This window comes from Stigmatopora argus, chromosome 14 (genome assembly GCF_051989625.1).
Source record: "Stigmatopora argus isolate UIUO_Sarg chromosome 14, RoL_Sarg_1.0, whole genome shotgun sequence".
NCBI classification, from domain to species: domain Eukaryota; kingdom Metazoa; phylum Chordata; class Actinopteri; order Syngnathiformes; family Syngnathidae; genus Stigmatopora; species Stigmatopora argus.
Window position 1 is genome coordinate 16,058,209 of NC_135400.1, and position 18,882 is coordinate 16,077,090.

The 18,882-nt window shown below is 41.6% G+C and overlaps 1 protein-coding gene across 3 annotated transcripts in view; it reads left to right on the forward strand.

Annotated features, from left to right (window-relative positions):
- Nucleotides 1–18,882, forward strand: part of LOC144087927 (protein tweety homolog 2-like) — a 76,179-nt gene that overhangs the window by 4,074 nt on the left and 53,223 nt on the right. The window contains exon 4 of one of the 3 annotated variants that reach the window (XM_077618052.1): nucleotides 17,178–17,265. The exons of the other annotated variants lie outside the window; for them this stretch is intronic. The gene's annotated coding sequence lies outside the window, so the exon portion shown is untranslated. The remainder of the gene's footprint in view (nucleotides 1–17,177; nucleotides 17,266–18,882) is intronic. 3 annotated transcript variants of the gene reach the window in all.

Here is an 18,882-nt window from a genome sequence, read left to right on the forward strand (position 1 = left end):
CAGTTTTTATAGATCTATAACACTGTTTATTTTAGCTTTTTTTTTTTTTGATTTTACAAAATGATTTTTGAACTAAAAACACAGAAAAAATGGATTAAAAAATGACTATTGATTTAAAAGAGGGGAAATCAGGAAATTTAATATACATCTATACTGTTCATTTTAATTTGATCCTAAAACAGAAAGTCGGCACTCATGATTTACTTTCCCGGGCCGCACAAAATGATACGGCGGGCCAGATTTGGCCCCCGGGCCGCCACTTTGACACATGTGGCCTAGATGGAGGTAAATTGGAAACAAGGAAGCGCTGCATTATAAAGCACACATTGCAGAAAAAAAATTACAATTTTTACGCTTGACTTATTTGCGAATCTCATTAGAACTGTGCAGGTGTAGTAGCTAATGAAATCTAGCGTCCTATTAAACATCAGTTAAGGTCTCTTGAGTTCTTGCGTGGAATCAAAACACAACAACAACAATAACCATTTGAAAATATTAGGGCATCTTCACCCAGGGGACCAGCCACTTAGGAATATTGCCTCGCCTTAGCGCCATAATTGGTCTCCTCCAGTCTCACTTTGATGTAAATAACGTTAGCAATTTTCCAGTGGTTTGGCATTGATCCCCGTTGCCGAGCGTCACCCCCGAGAAAGCCGCTCCAAATTGAAGAATCAGGGCCAATTTCTCTCTCTTTTACAACCTGTTTTTTTCCATCATCCGACACAAGGCGCTTGCGGGGGGTGCTGGAGCTTATCCCAGCTAACTACGAGCACCAGGCGGATGCGACAAAAAAACAATCACACTCACGGCCAGAAACAATTTAGCATCCAATTAGCCTAGCATGCAAGTTTCTGACATCTGGGAGGAAACCGGAGTACCCGGAGAAATCCCACGCAAGCCCGGGGAGGGACACCCTGAATCGGTGGCTAGCCAATTTCAGGGCATGACGAGACAAACAACCAATCACACTCTCAGCCAGGGACAATTTAGCATCCAATTAGCCTAGCATGGCTGTTTTTGGGATGTGCAGGGAAACCGGAGTACCCGGAAAAAAGCCACGCAACCCCAGGGAGGGACAGCCTGAATCAGTGGACAGCCAATCGCAGGGCACAATGAGACAAACAACCAATCACACTCACGGCCCGGGACAATTTAGAGTGCTAAATTAGCCTAGCATGCATGTTTTTGGGATGTGGGAGGAAACCGGACTACCCGGAGAAAACCCACGCAAGCCCGGGGAGGGACACCCTGAATTGGTGGCCAGCCAATCGCAATGAGACAAACAACCAATCACACTTAGGACCAGGGACAATTTAGGGTGCTAAATTAGCCTAGCATGCATGTTTTGGGGATGTGGGAGGAAACCGGAGTACCCGGAGAAAACCCACGCAAGCCTGTGGACGGACACCCTGATTCGGTGGCCAGCCAATCGCAATGAGACAAACAACCAATCACACTCCCGGCCAGGGACAATTTAGGGTGCTAAATTAGCCTAGCATGCATCTTTTTGGCATGTGGGAGGAAACCGGAGTACCCGGAGAAAACCCACGCAAGGCCAGGAAAACCATGCAATCTCCACAAAGAGGAGACTCATCTGGGATCGAACCCGTGCCCCTAAAACTGCGAGGCCGACACGCTAACCACTTATCCACCGGGCTGGTTTTGCAATTTTGATTTATTTTATGTATATGTTTTTGCTTAAGCTTTAAGATACAGCGCAGTTGTTGTGTTAAACGCACACGTAAATTGCCTTTGACCGTTAATGTAGAAAAGAGTGAAGAAATGTGAGCTAATAATAATTATAATCAAATATGGATGAAGGTGTAAATCAGGAGCATTTCCCTTCAAAGTTCAAATCACGTTGCATAACGAGGACACGGGAAGAGGAAAAAGTACATCCCGGATGATTTTCGATTACCTTCCGAAAAAGGTCACGAGTGTCATCGGTAATTCAGTCCTTTTTTTCACAAGGTAATTAAAAGCTGTTTTCTCCGTGCAGAGCAAAAATCATTTTGCCTCATTAGTTTCTTCCTCGCCAGCCCTCGGCCGATCACGCCGCTAAATGTTGAGCCCTTAAAGCCCAAGCTCCTCCCCCTTGCGCAAAAATGGAATCGGGTGGCATTATAAAAAAGACCCTGGGCACGCTAAAGATTAGGTGGGATAAAAAGCCATATATAAGCCCGAGATTTCTCATAATTTCACGCCGCTTTTAAGTCAGCCATGCCTGAGTCCCCCTTTGTGCAAAATGTGGTTGCAGATCAACCCGGAAAAAAAAAATCCTGAACAGAAAACATGCTGAAATCCTGTTGGAGGAGGTCTCCGCGGACCCCCCGTTGTTATCACGGATGGCGCAACATTTAAAAAGAAAATCGGTAAACCTGTTCACTCACTACCTCGACATATGTTGAATTTTAAGTAACATCTTTCAATGGTTAGATGAGACGAATGGATAAGAATATTTCAAATAACACGCCTGGAAAAACTGTAAAAAGGCAATTGATGGAAAAGCTCAGCATGTTTTTGGAAGTAAATTATTAAAAATTGAACTAGTGTCTTGACGAGAATGAGGAAATTGAGTTGTTTTCATAGTCATTTATTCACAATATTTCAATTTTTGGAAAAGGCATACAATAGATTAACATACAATGCAATTCAGTGTAATGGCAAAGAGCTGGGTAAGTTTTGTGGATATTTTGTCCACAAGATGTCGCCATTACGCTCATAACCTATCACGAGGCGTTTTTAAAATGTGTACACTTTATTTTTAGAACTGCTTTAGCCATGTACAAAAGAAGCCTCTGCCATATACACAATATAAATTCAATTTAAATCAACATTTAAGCCACATATGTCAAAGTGGCGGACCGGGGGCCAAATCTGGCCCGCTGCATCATTTTGTGTGGCCCGGGAAAGTAAATCATGAGTGCCGACTTTCTGTTTTAGGATAAAATTAAAATGAAGATTATAGATGTATATTATATTTACTGATTTCCCCCCTTTTAAATCAATAATTGTAATTTTTTAATCCATTTTTTTTCTGTTTTTAGTCCAAAAATCATTTTGTAAAATCTAAAAATATATAAAAAAGCTAAAATAAACATTGTTTTAGATCTATAAAAAACTGAATATTCAGGGCTTTTAATCCATTTATAAAAAATAAAAAAATCTAAATATTATACCTAAAATGGTCCGGCCCGTGTGAAATCAAGTTGACGTTAAAGCGGCCCGCGAACCAACCCGAGTCTGACACCCTTGATTTAAGCCGTCCCAGAAGTTGTTGGTACGTTTCCATAGTTTGGGTGTTGTAATTGTTAAAATAAAAAATAAAATAACCCTAACAGCCATAGTTACTGCATGTTCAATGTACAAAACAACATTTTTAGAGCCATCTATCCCCATAATGGCGGCCAAGGAGTTAAATTTATGACAGATGCGCAAAGATAAATTGCGTGTCACCATAGGGGGAATCCAGAAAATGAAAAGTGGGTGTGCTTTTTTGCTCTTGTGTACACCGTTGCTTTCAGGTGAATGAAGATGTAAGTTTGCCATCAGATCAATGCCTTTGAATGATTACAGCGTAAGGCTGCTTTTATGCTATATTAGGAGGCTAAAAGTCTGCCAATTGAGATGCCCCCCAACTTGCCACTGTCACTGTGATTTATGAGCTTTTTAGGCTAGTGGGCTGCGCTGTAATGTAAATAAATGTGCTGGATGCGCCAATGCGTCACTGGGACGGATTAGGCACCTGGAATAAAAAAACGTTGGCTTTTACTAAGGTGGAATTGCGGAAAAACAACATAAAGCTCGGGCTAGCTACTTAAAAAAGCAAAAAACTTGAATGCCGGTCTGTTTAGTTGTTCTAATCATTGAGAAAAATCACCAAAATGTAGCCGTCATATTGAAATATTTCAAAGACGGACTATTTCTTGGCAAAATCCAACTATTCCAGTACTGTGATACCTCGACATACGAGCTTAATTCGTTCCGGGACTGAGCTCGTATGTCAACTCAAATGAACGTTTGCCATAGAAATGAACTAAAAACAAATTAATTCGTTCCAACTCTCTGAAAAAACACCCAAAATAGGATATTAGATTGGAAAAACATTTTTATTTGTTCTGGTTCGCCATCCATTAACAAAGTAACAAATAACTAGTGGTTTAATAGTACTGAAATGTGTTTAATAGTACTAAAATTAGACGGATTTCGCGGAGGGGAGAGCGAGAGAGAGAGACTTTTTGCACGGCAACACGCTCGTAACATAACAAAAACTAATTTAAATGAACTTGGATGTTGGAGTTGCTAATAAGTTGAAATAATAGTTGTCAAAAACTGCTCATTTTTAGAGGAAGTCTGTTTTGTCTATCACTGCCAAGTTATTAAATTAACCCGCATCAAAAGAAAATAACACTCCAAGCGATATTCCCGCTTTGAGAAAATGAAGGAAATTATTCCCCCCAAAATTAAGTCATTACCTGCACCAGTAGGCGAAAATTATTATTATGGATTTGATTCCGTCTGTTTTTGTTAATAAAAAAAACTGAAGCGAGTATAGGGGTTTATTAATCAAGTTAATTTTTGTCATATGATATTGAAGAGGTGATTACATTTGGGGTAATCAGGTCAAAGGTCATTGAGGTCAGAAAGGTGTTTTTGTTCAAAATGGCTTAAGAATGAACAAAAAGGATTATTATAAAGACTGCAGGATTATGTTTGTATAGTACAAAGGTCAAAAAAAGAACAAATACAGAAGTTAGGATCAAATTTGACTTTTTAGTTTGTAATAGTATGTCCCTGCTAACTACAAGAATTTCTCTTCCCGTTTAATACATTTCCCGAGTAGTCCATCTAATGTAGATATTACAATTTGGAACAAAGCCAGCAGTTACATTAACGACTGTACTTAACATAACGCCACTTTTTATCCCTTGCTTTGAACCCTGCAATTTATAATCCACTGCATCTTATTTAAGCATTTTTACAGGCCGGTCGTAAATATTCCATAAATGGCCTAAAATACGGTGCGTCTTATATATGGAAAAATGCGTTGTCTTGAAAAAAATAGGTAGTGCAGCTAATCTTCGGGTCCAAAAATAACAATAATCACAAATTGAAGATTCATTTTTTCCCCATAATCGATTTGTTTAGTCAAACGGCTCTTTCCTAAGAGTGACATATTGTTTTCTTATCTTTAACTCGGGTGGAATTTAATCGCAAATCTCACAACAGTTACTACGTAAAATCGAACCGACACGCAGACTCCCGAGCCTTCGGGCTGTTTTTTTCCGGGTCGTAACATATAGCCCGATGAAGGCATCCCATCAAAATCGACTCTATTATTTGCCAGCAGAGACAAATCACAATCGATCGGGTTCAATTCTCAATCGGCGCTGCTGACAAAGACCACCGCGGCTCTACGGTTAACTTTTATCGACTTTTGGGGTACGATAGCCCGGCGCCGTTATATCAAGTTAATGCGGGAGTCGTGTTCGTGTGTTTTTGTGCGCCGTGGGTACGCGCAGGTGCGGCAATTTCCGAGGCCGCCCCACGTCACCACGCCGCCAATTATGTTTTTGACATAATCGCTTCACAAGGGCTCCTCGTGATTAGCTAGAGCGGCTTGTCTAACCAAAATGATGTCTTGCTTTGTTAACCTGCTGCGACTTCGCCACTCGGGTGTTAAATGAGAGCGGACGTGAGACGCCTGCTAAACTATCGGAACCTTTATCCTCCGTGACGACGCCGGGGTGACTTTGTTATCGCCGGACGCTTTTACGGCGGACTTTGCCGGGGCCGTGTGAAAATCAATCATGCTGTGAGGGCGGGGAAAAAAAGACATGGGAATAGTGTCAAAAAAGGATTTGCGGGTCGTCTATTCTCTTTTTTAGAGTCTCTTTGTCAAGCGCCATTTGCGGGGAAGGATCATGTCTACTATTACAGCGGTACCTGGAAAATTTAGCAAAATTTGTCTCGTATCTCAAGATAAATATTTGCTCAAAATTTTTCTCGTATCTGAAGATAAATATTTGCTCAATTTTTTTCTCGTATCACAAGATAAATATTTGATCCAAATCTTACTCGTATCTCAAGATAAATATTTGCTCAAAATTTTACTCGTATCTCAAGATAACTATTTGCTCAAAATTTTACTCGTATCTCAAGATAAATATTTGATCCAAATCTTACTCATATCTCAAGATAAATATTTGCTCCAAATTTTACTCGTATCAAGATAAATATTTGCTCAGAATTTTACTTGTATCTCAAGATAAATATTTGATCAAAATTTGACTCGTATCTCAAGAAAAATATTTGATCCAAATCTTACTCGTATCTCAAGATAAATATTTGCTCCAAATGTTACTCGTATCTCAAGATAAATATTTGCTCAAAATGGTCCTGGTATCTCAAGATATATATGTGCTCAAAATTTTACTCGTATCTCAAGATAAATATTTGCTAATAATTTTACTCAGATCTCAAGATAAATATTTGCTCAAAATTTTTACTTGAATCTCAAATTGCTTGTATGTCGAGGTATTACTGTAGTGAATTCGCAATAATCGAGGGATTACTGTAATGACGTCAACGGTCAAATTTCCCAGTCTGAATGGATGTGGACATCTATCGTAAATGTGTTAACTTGATTTTTTTGCCGTAGGCAGAGATCTTTTTGTGTGGAAAAGGCAGAAATCCTTTTCTATAAAACAAGAAGATACAAGCTAAATCTTTTATGGCGGTGTCAAGAGTCGTCTTCCGTTCACCGGCCGACCTCGCTTTGCCGTTTCTTCTCCGTATTCTGCATGGGCGGAAGGTAAAAGCTAGCAAGGAGCTCCCTCGCTGTTTGAGACCTTCTCCACCTCTGGCCTCATCTGCACCAAAAAAAGCACTTTTGTCAAGAATACTCTCGTTTGGTGATGTATCATGCCGGCCGGCTCATCGCAAAAGCCCTTCCATCTTGGCGCCGAAGGCCGGAACGGCGACGGGGGTCCGACCTGGCCGACAGTAGCCTCCTGTGAGTTAATGTTGGCAGATGGCTAACAGGGTCTAAGGGGAGACCACCGTGGACAAAATCAGCGGGTAGCAACTAAGGGGCCAAATCATGGAAACCGAAAAGACAAAATGTTGAGTGAGTCACGCGGAGATCCGATGAAATGGCGCAAGGCCGAGAGATGACGACTATCCTCCCCTGGCGATGAGTCACGGCTCGGGGAGGGGAACTTGATGCCACCAACGCCGCGGTGTACAATTGATCAAAACGGCAACAGCGTGTTTTGGTCATGAAGAGATCAATGTTTTTGTTTTTGTGAGACTTGGTTCAGCTTTGCCTCAGACAATGCCTCTGCTTCTTCCTCATTATTTATGTGACCACTTATTCAATGTTGACAACTTATCTATGTCGACTACTTATCTATGTCGACTACTTATCTATGTCGAATACTTATCTATGTCGACCACTTATTCAATGTTGACAACTTATCTATGTCGACTACTTATCTATGTCGACTACTTATATATGTATGACTTATTTGTTATAGTTTATTTATCTGCTCGGCGATTTGTGCACATTATGGTGAAGCTTTAAATGTCATTATTCTTATACAATGACAATAAAAGCATTCAATTCAATTACATTTTTAATTTTTGGATGACTTAATTACAAAGGCGCCGGAGTTAGAAAGTCTGATTCACAGTTCTGAGATCAAGGGTTCAATCCCCATTGGGTTCTGACCTTCCTGTGTGGAGTTTACATGTTCTCCCTGGGCTTGTGTGGGTATTCTCCGGGTACCCCGGTTTCCTCCCACATCCCAAAAACACGCACACTAAGCTGGTTGATTCTCCCTAGCTAGGTTATTTGTCTTATTGCGTCCTGCGATTGGCTGGCGACCGATTAATGGCGTCCCCCTCTTACTCGCCGGAGCTGGCTGGGTTAGGCTCCAGCACCCTCATAACCGTCGTGAGGGAAAATGAATGATTATGACCGATTTGAACATCTTAGACTGACTTCTTAAAGGCTCAGTGCAGGTGTTTTTGAATTCCAACTGTGTATAAAACTGAAGTTTTTCATAGTATTCTAATATTCTCAGTTTATGCTCTTAATATGCTGAAAATGTTTAATCAGCAAAGTCACAAGATGGAACTGCTCGAGGGAAATGGCTCAAATTCGTTGGTCTCAGCTCTTGGGTCCAATTTCCCAAATAGAACAACTTGATCGTCAGGTAGCACTCTATTTTCTAGCTTTACCTGTAATTCCTATTTTTTAGATTTTTGACAAATCTCAAATTGCGTTGCGACTGGCGAGAATCGCAAGCGCTCTGTGGATTTGATTAACGTGAAAGCATTCTGTCATTACGTCCAAACTGATCCCTGAACTTTTTACAAGTCCAGACCATCCCTTCCTATTGTGAGTCATCCCTCAACCTCTTTGGTCCAATTTCCTGTTTCCAACCTTCTCCAATGTTCTCTGTTCAAATGTCAAGTAGCAGCTGCTAGCGCCTCGTGTCGCGGCTACCGCTCGTAAATCTCAGCTAATTCTCCACCTATTTTCCACCGTGTATAAATCTCCTCTCTCGCCAAAGAGCCGGTCCTTTTTTGACGAATGGGCCGAGGGGTCCGACCGGGTGCCAAATAAGCTCTCGTCGGGCACGTCTTCCCCACGCGAACCGGCGTTACAATTCTGCCACGGTCCTTCTTTCGTCGCATTTATTTGCAGCCTTTTTAATACTTCTAATAGTGTTATTACTCAAGAGGTTGACACTGAAAGACTGCAGAACTGGGGTTTTTATTTTTTTATTTTAAGTGATTTTCAGCCCGGGCAGCTAAATTCGGGTAGGATTGCAATTTTCAAGTACTAAATTATAGACCAGTGGATGAAATGTGGTCAAATAGAAAATCCTAAAGAAGCCCATTACAACGGTGAGACCTTGTCGACGTATCAAACAAGAGAATTTAATCAACTCAGTTGAGGTTCACAATATAAAAAAACAACAACAACACTTCAGCACGAATCCATTGCAATGTTTAATGCTATGTTGACCACTTAGTCACAAGGTTAAGAGGAGAATCGATAAGAGTGCTGAAATGTGTAACAATGTACTGAAAGATACAGTCCTTGAGCTCAGGAATTATTATGGAAAATGGATTTTGTTGAAGTATTCGGACTGATATGACGGAAACCTCCACGGAAGTCCGAAATAAAGAAAGAAATACTGTGTATTATTGATTAAATAAGTTGCAGGGATTTCAAGGTTCTTTTTATTCTGAGCTCGGTGTGGAATGTTTGGGTTTGATTCCCACTCGGTGGCGGGGTGGATCCGGTGGGGGGACGGTGGGAAGGATTTGATTTAGGACTGGGAAATACATATTTTAGAAAAAAAATGTACATTTTTTTAATTGCAGAGGGGGGAAATTCAAGTCTTTGTTTTGTTAATATTTTGGATTTTGGGGTTAACAGCACAAATAGGCAGCGAGAGAAACAGTTATTTAGGACAATAGGTTTGGTTTTAATATATGTCACTTTTGTTTAAATCATCAAATCAAAAGCCTTTATTGTCATCATACACACCAGCGTATAATGAAATAGGTGAGATTTCTATGTGGTTGTACTTGTTGTTTCGTTAATACTTTGTATTTTGGGGTTAACCGCACAAATGGGGAGAGAGAAAAATATATTTAGGACAATAGATTTGGTCTTAATATACGTCACTTTTGTTTAAGAGATTTCTATGTGGTTGTTCTTGGTTTTCCTTTTAAGCGGAGAAAGTTGGAATAGAATCAGAAGGCACATTTTAGGAAAATTGGTGATTGTTTTGTCAAAGACGAAACAAACACAAATTTGGCCAATTAAGTGCTAGCAGGAATGAACAGTGACGACAATGGACGTTAAATCCATTTTAATGGCATCCGTTGAGTTTGTTTCTGAAGAACATTAATCCCACCATCGTTTTGTAAGTTCCCATTTTATCGTTGGGACTCGAAAGTTACCCCTGTGGTCATTTTTAAAACATCGTTGAATTTGATCATATGACGTCAGGCCCAAAAAAACAACAACCGGTGTTTTACCGTGTTGCCCTAAGCGTGCGTTATAATAAGCAGAGTGAGTGTGCTAATGCGCCGTTACAGTATATCTTGTTCATTACTAGCAGCTGCTGCAGTCCGCTCTCTTGATCTCCACGTCGACGGGCATTACCGAGTCAATCCCGAGGCTTGACAGCTTACACACGAGCCAATCGTAATCGATCTCCCCGACCTGGAAGCCAGAGAAGGCTTGTCAAGGGCCAGAAACGCTCCTTCAAAGACACGTCTCCATGACATGTTCCCCAGGCGCGCCCCGGGCATTTGTCCATCACTTCCAAGTGCGCGTCAAACGATGACAGATGACACGGCGCCCCCGTATAAAGCGCGCCGTGGCACCTTTCCGTGGCGGCTTTCAAAGCCGCCGCGTGACGGGTGATGGAGTCCATCTCCATCCGGCTAAAGGGTAAAAAGCGATAGAGAAGATAAAGAAGGTGGCGGGAACATATTGGTTAAGGTTTGGAGACGGGATGACATTTCTTTGACCCGGCCGGAAAATCTAAGAGCAAGTCATTGGTTTTTTAAGTTTTAGCCGCTAAACCGGGGGCGGTCTAAACTACAATGAAAATATCATTGAATATGTTTAAATGTAGCCTACATTGGAGTTAGCTAAAAAAAATGTAATAGCATCTCTCCATTAATTGAGGGGTCAAAACCTTACATGTTGAAGTAGAAAATGGTGCAGAATTTCTTTTAAGTACAGTAATATCTCGACATACGAGCAATTTGTGATTCGAGTAAAATTTTGGGCAAATTTTTATCTTGAGATACGAGACAAATTTTGATATATGAGCATAAAGCAGACAAACATCATGGGAACTGTCTTTCTGGTCGCAACTCCCTCCTGTAACGTCTCTACGAGCACTGGGCGGAGCCTTGTATTTTTTTCAGTTTTTTTTCCCGTTAGTCAGTGCGAATGGCGGAGCTCGATCGCTAATACGAGAGGAGTATATACTATAAGTGGTCGTGCGTTATCCTATTGTGAGGACATTTGTGTGCATCGTTTTTGGGAATATTTTGAAGGGAAGACAAAAGTAAACAACCGATAGGTTGCATCTGAAAGTCAGGGTGGAGGCGGGGCCAATAGAGCCAACCCGGGAGAAGAAAGGTATCAAATTGTCAAACAAATTTAGAATTAAGTTTAGTGTAAGGTTAGATTAAACTTATTTTTGAGTGTGTCTGCATCGTAATCCAAGTTCATTTAAATTTGTTTATGTTACGAGCGCGTTGCCTTGCAAAAAGTCTCTCTCTCGCTCTCCCCTCCGAAATCCGTCTAATTCTAGTACTATTAAACACATTTTAGTAGTATTAAACCACTGTAGTCAAAACACGAGCATATATTTATTTTGCTCTATTAGACTCCAAAGGAAACCGTCACTACAAAGTAGCCCGTGGCAAAGATAAGTTTGACACCCATACTCTGCATTTTTCATGATCTCCCCATTTTCCCTGGCACTCGTCTTCGTTATAGTCAAAATCTTTGAAGATGATCCCAGCACAATTGGCAAGAGGATGAGAGATCGCTTATCCCAAAGTGATTAAGGCATACACACCTGTTCAAATAGCCAGATCGCATCATTTTCTAACCATTTTCCAGCCCACAAATGTACAACCTTGTGTGTATTTTAGACCAAATTGAGAGTGCCCCAGCTGGTGGGGGCCCAAATGGGGCACTCCGTTCCCCCCACTCCAATTGCTTCGAGATGTAATAAAGCAGGAATTAATTCCGCACAACCCACTGAAAGGTCTTGACGCCACCTGTGGCGGGATGGCCTTTTGGGATGTTTTTATCAAGATGGCACTCGTGAGATCTGCATCTGTTTGCTCACACGGTCCAATTGGGAAGAGCCAGCGAACCGCTTGTTTACTTTGATACAACAAGTGTCCCACGATACCGCCGAGGGCCGCCTGTACAAAAATGGCCGCCGTCCAACAAGTTGGACAGGCAAGCGAGTGGGCGGCATGCTAATGAAAGGAGTTTGAAATTCCATTTTCAGACTTGTTAGGTTTGTTTGTAGTTTTTTTTATTAGAGCCGGAATTGCAGTCTGTTTGATAGTCATTTAAATCGGAAAAAATTGAATTTAGGCGTATGCGGTCGATTGGTCGCCGTCGATTGGTCGCCGGTCTTTTGGTCGCGGTCTTTTGGTCGCCCGGACCGCGACAACGGGCGACCAAATGACCGGCGACAAAACAAGGTAAAACAACGCGGTCTACGCATGAATAAAAGCCAACAATGGCCATGAGCAGTTTCACTGAGCCGACGTGTGAGTGTAGAAGAGTTTGTATGTACATGCGTTGTCCCTTTAAGAAGCGACGTCAGTTCAGTCAGGGTCTTAACAAGTTCTCCAACAAAAAACAATAAAAGTCCGGGAAATTTGTAGCTTTTCTTTAGCCTAATAATTAATAGGGTATTAAGTATGACTAAATAGTCATTTGCAGTTTGTATTTAGGGAATTTGAGCAACGATTTAAATGGTAATGATCAATAACCTTCCAGGCGACCAAAAGACCGGCGACCAAAAGACCAGCGACCAATCGACTGTGTACCGAATTTAGCGGCATGGAATCATTGTTGGATTTGAGTGGCATTGTAATGGTTTGTTTTGAAAGTGCTTGATGTCAAGCGATCATGTGCGCTAATGTTGTCTTGATGGAGAATTCATATATAAAACAATTCCAGAAGTGTTGAGTATTATTGTGTAGGTTATACTATTGTTTTTGTGTCAATGTCACACTAGTTTGTGATTAGCATAAGGACAGCAATAGTCGGAACAGTAGATACACTAACTGTATTCGTACTCGCGGTGCGTACATTGTGAATATGCGGCGCTTTGAGGTTGTAGGCTTCCGTTTGACGTGCAGTATACTTTGTTTTCTTTGAATAAAAAAATGGTATTGAGTTCCAGGTGGGCGAGAACGTGCTTTGGCTGAATGGACTCTTTGTGAAGTACACAGTCACCTCTAGAGCCAGCCCTTGTTGATGTATTGGAATGTTTGTGTAGAAAATCTGCTGTGGAGGAGGCGCTTTGTGATGGAAGATATTGTAAACTAAGGTGGCATCTGCATATTTAACACTATTGTCTCACTTGCGATTTCAATATTTGTCAGTGCAATTCGCTTCAAAATCAGTATGGAAACATTCAAATGCTTCATTTAAGACTCCAAACTGTACCCACTAGTTTCAATGTCAATGAGTGTCATTGAAGATAAACTATATAGGCAACATCTTGAACAATAAATCTATCATTTCTCACGTACATAATAGCTAAGACTGTCAGATTCTCCAAAGTAAACTCGCCGGATAGCATTTGTCTAACATTTCACACCGTGAGCAAGACGAAAAAATGTGAATTAGTGCCAAGGGAGGACCAACGAAAACCACCCGGGTTCTTCTTTGACAACCATTAAGTCGCAGGAATTACAGGTGGCCACGTCAGGCCCGACACTTTCCCGTTAACGAACCCGAACCCGCATTGCGGCACCCCTCCGACCCGAACCGCCGCGGCCCGAGACGCTTTGTCTTGCCTACGTCGGCTCAGCATTTGACAAACTATCTGCCAATTAGTCTTCGCTTCCCTCTCGCTCTATCGCAATGATGTAGAGTCACGGGGTGCCGAAGTCGAGCCCTCGGGGAGCCAGGGCCGGCCGCGATGAAATACGACCGTCTGTCTGGTCATTTTCCATGAAATGTGGGCGTCGCCTGGAAGGCACGCCGCCTCTCTTAGATCACCCGGTTCTTATATCATATCTTCTGGCTACGCGCCGGTAAATCTCCATCTGTTTTAGAATGTTTAAACTATATCGTTAAACTGTCATCGATTGTCTCGCGCCGTCGTCCCAATGGAGTTTAAAAAAAGAACGTGGCGAAGACGCCGTAAGGGGAAGCGATGTGATTTTAATCATCCGACGTGGGACTTCACAGAAATTTTTCTTCAGGAGAACGGCACTTCTAGAATTCGGACTGCCTCAATCTTTAAGCTCCAGAGAACGCGTGTGTATATAATTGTATTTTTGCGCATATGACAACTTGATAAATTGACTTTGCAAAGTAGAATGTATTCTTCAGGTGAAGCAAATCTCTCAACTCAATGTAGAACATGATTTGCGGGAGCAACAAAATGAATCATTTTGTGAAAATCATCCACTGTTTCAAAAGTAGAATATGAGGCTCGCGTTTCAATTTGTTTGTCATTCTGGAAAAGTAGATTGTTTTGTAAGATGCGAAGCAACTGGCAGTTTAGCAGATGGAAAAATATTCCTTTAAAAAATGCTACATTACTACTTTTTTTCCACTTTTAGTTGAAGTCTTACCGTATTTCCTCGCATATACGCCGTATATGTCGCTCAAAAAATGATAACTGAATCGAGGGTACGGCTTATATGCGCATAAATTAGACTTGACATGCATGAAACGCCATAGCGCAAGACAGTGCGGCCGATACGGTCATTTATTTCAAAATATAGAAGAGATAAGCAGATAAAATGCTAAACAAAATTAATTTTGATGTATATGAATGAAATTCAAGAAAAAAATAAACCGTATCTTGCATAAAACTTGAAAAAACTCGTTCAGGGTGCCGCCATCTTACTTGGGGATGACAAACGAGACCGCTACGGACACACTTCCTGGTTGTACTGCTCACATGACTTCCTTTTTGAATTTGTCTACGTGCAGGCAACAAGCTTTAGGAATAATAAATTGATTTATACAGTATTTCAGAAATACCACGTGCAATGATTTTTCTTAAATTTTTTCCCTTCAAACTAACACATTTCTACTCCATATTAAAACCATGAATATGGAGGTGAAAATTGGGAATCCGGGGGCGGCTTATACGAGAGAAATTGTCAAATTCAACCATTTTAAGGCAATTTTAAGGGAATGGCTGATATGCGAGAAAAGGCTATTTGTATGGCTAAAGTTAACTGACCAGAGCCGAATGTCTGCGGGCCACCCGAGGTATCAGCGCCAGTAATCTAATTATGCCGACACTAAGTGAAGGGCGCGTGGGGGTTACGGAGGTTAAGCACTATGTTCCATTAGCGAGTCTGACACTTATCACTGCCATCAATTCATTATCCCAAATGAGCCTTCTATTGGCTGAAAAGACCAACAAATGAAGTGGCATTCATCACAGGAATCATTAAAGATTCCGCAATAGCATCTGGCGATTTCTATCGTTTAAGCACGGAAATAAGACAGTGGCCATTTTGTTCCACTGCGTGACTGGGATGAGAGTTTTACGTTTTACATCCAAATCATTCATTTTCGATGTGGCAAAATCGGGACTCAAAATCGCGTATATCTGCAAGAAGAATCCCCAATTTTTTTTCCCTAAAATCGTTAGCAACAAGCTAACTTAAAGTTACCCTATCACGCAGGATTGGACTGCGCTGAGCTACAACCCATAGTACTTTTCTTGGTCAAATGAACCACAAAAAAAACTAAAAATAATATTATAGCACTGCCGATTCTCCTTGAATGTGTGGCCAGCCAATCGCAGGGCACTATTAGACAAACAACCAATCATACCTTGGGTTAGGCAATTTCGAGTGCTCAACCAGCTAGCCTAGTTTTGGCGATATGGGAGGAAACCGGAATGCAACATGCAAATTCCACGCATTGACGAGCCACATGGGATCGAACCCTCGACCCCGGAACTGTGAGGCTGACACGCTAACCACCACGTAGTTTTTTTAAGAAAGCTGACAATTTCCTCGTTACAATTTCAAACATCAAGAATATATGCGAGTCTCAACCGTTCATTTTTTAATACTACATTTTTTAATGATATGCTAACGTTTAGCCTATCGCTCCTTACTTGTGTTTTGACACGTCGCGACATGGTCGGCGCACATTAGCGGGCGCCGACGAGTGCGGGCACGCGTCATTAAGCGTATGTTTAAGAGTGAACCTACTGCGCACCCCTCAGGCTGATGCGGGGGCCGGCCCATGCCGTCAACCTGTCCTCCATCCCTGCCGTCCTCGCCGCCGCCGCTGCCTGTCCTGTTTCATGTCATTCATTAATGGATGCCCCAGGGCCAACAATAGCTCACTCCAGCCTTTTATTACTGTCACCACAATCTGGAGAACTCGTCAAGGTCAAATCTGCTTCCTTGTCACTCACCCGTCACGCCGGCCTGGCTGACATTTGTGTTTGCCCGCGTCAAAAAAACGGAGCGCCGCCGCGAAAGGAGGCGTGACAGTCGGAGCGGCGTCGCCATGAAACGTCGGGTGGACGGACACGTGCGCTTTTGATTGAGCGTGATGAGCGCGACTCCCGGGGGGATGGCGCAAGACCGCTTCGAATACAAAGGCAATCTTTTACCTTTTTATTTTTTTATTTTTTTCTATGGTCTGTTTTTTTGTTGCTCAGGAGGAACAATCTGTTTTCAGAAAAAACATTACAAAATTATTTTGATTACAATGCAGTTCTAAGAAATAGCAAGGTTTTGCAAATGAATCAGTGAGTGCCGTTCCAAGAAAAAATTACCAATTGATTTGATTATAATGGATCGTTTTCTTGGAAATTTGAGTTAATTCCTCATATGAAGGGCGCTGACTGAATTTCGAACCTTCACCTTGGACGATAAATTGAAATACTGCTCAAATTGCATCCCAGAGGGTTATCGAAATAAAGCCAAGAATCGATAAATCCTTTTTTTAAAAAGGTGCCTTTGTTTAAAAAAAAGAAACCGTCACGTTGCTAGCAAAACATTCCACTTGAATCCTGTCTATGTTAACACACACTCGGCCATTTCTACCACTCCACGTCCAATTCAATTTGACCGGGACCGGTCAAGTTTCCAAACATTGATTGTTTCCTTCAATCGCAGTTTGTGTTAACAAGTGATTTTTCTGAGAAAATCCCAAATCCGAATCCAGTGATTGACAATTAAGTAGACTGGAAGACAAACCCGCTGACATTCCACTTTTTGCTCCTCATTGCGCCATCCGACTTTGCAAGATGAGGCAACTTTGGCGCTTGTCACGGCAGCTTGACAGCCAATTATCAACATTTTCTTCCCCCCGAATTTCTCTATTCTCCCCTGCATTTGCGGGATAATCGAACAAGGGACTTTTTCTTTCTTTCTTTTCCCAGCGCCCCGTCTCTTGGTGTTCAACAGGCCGGCTCGGAAACTGCGGCTCAATTCTTGCCACCCAACAGACTGAAAGGTCAACGCGACCAAGTAAGTCCGCCATTATTGATAGCTGTCTTGGGCTGCTGTTATTTTAGCCAGACAGAATGACGATCGAGCGGTCCGCGTTCAGAAAAATAGATTTCCGGCGACCTGCGAGACCACGTTGGCACGTCTACGAAACATTGAGCCATCCGACGATGTCGGTTTGGCGAATTCCCGGCGGACAATGCAGCGAATATTTTGAACTTTAGGTATCACGGATCCCCGAAGGCCGGCAGGCTCGCGCGTTTGCATTTCAAGGCAACCTTTGTTGTAGCGAAAACGAGACTTTGGCCGCGCTGTAACAAAATGAGCAGATTTCTCATTTGAGCTACTTAATCCGCACTGACCTCTTTTTTTTTTTTTTGCAAAGCAGCGCGTAGAATTCATCATGCCAACGCCATTGTTCACTCACAAGTGCATTTCACTGATAGTCGTAAGTACGTTTCGGTGCTAGCGAGCGCTCTGATCCTCGGGCGCTTTGACAATAATGAAATAGCTTCACAAAAAGGGCAATAACGCTCTAATCGGGGTCAAACGCGCAATGGAAAGTCATTTAGTTCATTCTTGTATGCCTGTTGGGGAGAATCTTAAGCACGTAATAGATATGTATCTGAGCTGATGATTGTTTTTGGAGTTGTTTTGTAGAGATTGAAGATAGCAAGTTTTTGGGGACACCTGATCGTAAGTTGAACCAGCCAAACGATGCTTAAGGAAGAGGGAGAAAATATAGAAGTGGCCTTTTTTTGATGGCAATTTGCGAATGGCGGAGCTTGTTCGCTAATACGAGAGGAGTATATACTACTTCTCGTTGGCAAGTGGTCGTGCGTTATCCTATTGTGAGGACATTTGTGTGCATCATTTTGGGAATTTTTTGAAGGGAAGACAAAAGCAAACAACCCTCCATAGGTTGCGTCTGAAAGTCAGGGTGGAGGCGGGGCCAATAGAGCCAATCCAGGAGAAGAAAGGTATCAAAATTTCAAACAAAATTAGAATTAAGTTTAGTGTAAGGTTAGATTAAACTAGTTTTTAGTGTGTCTGCTTCGTAATCAAAGTTTATTTCAATTTGTTTATTATGTTACGAGCGCGTTGCCGTGCAAAAAGTCTAATTTTAGTACTATTAAACCACTAGTTATTTGTTACTTTGTTAATAGATGGCGAATTAGAACAAATAATGTTTTTCCAATCCAATATCCTGTTTTGGGTGGTTTTTCAGAGGGTTGGAACCAATTAATTTGTTTTGAGTTCATTTCTATAGGAAACGTTCATTTGAGTTACGAGTAAATCGACATACGAGCTCAGTCCCGGAACGAATTAAGCTCATATCTTGAGGTACCACTGTAATAGTAAAATGGAAAACAACAGGATGAATAGAGATCCGTGAAAAATCATTTTTCATATGACTATAGCCTAAAAAACAACAACATAACAGGCTGTCGATGGTCAGAGAGGAAAAAAAATCGATATATAAGTCGCACTTGAGTATTCGTCTCAGCAAATTTGACATTTTGTCTTTGACGAATCAAGAACAAGAGTAAACAACCTTCAACTTTCAAGGGAACTTCATCCATGCTAGGTTTTAAGAACGTCATTTGTTGGTCACAATTTCAGCTAATTAACTCGATA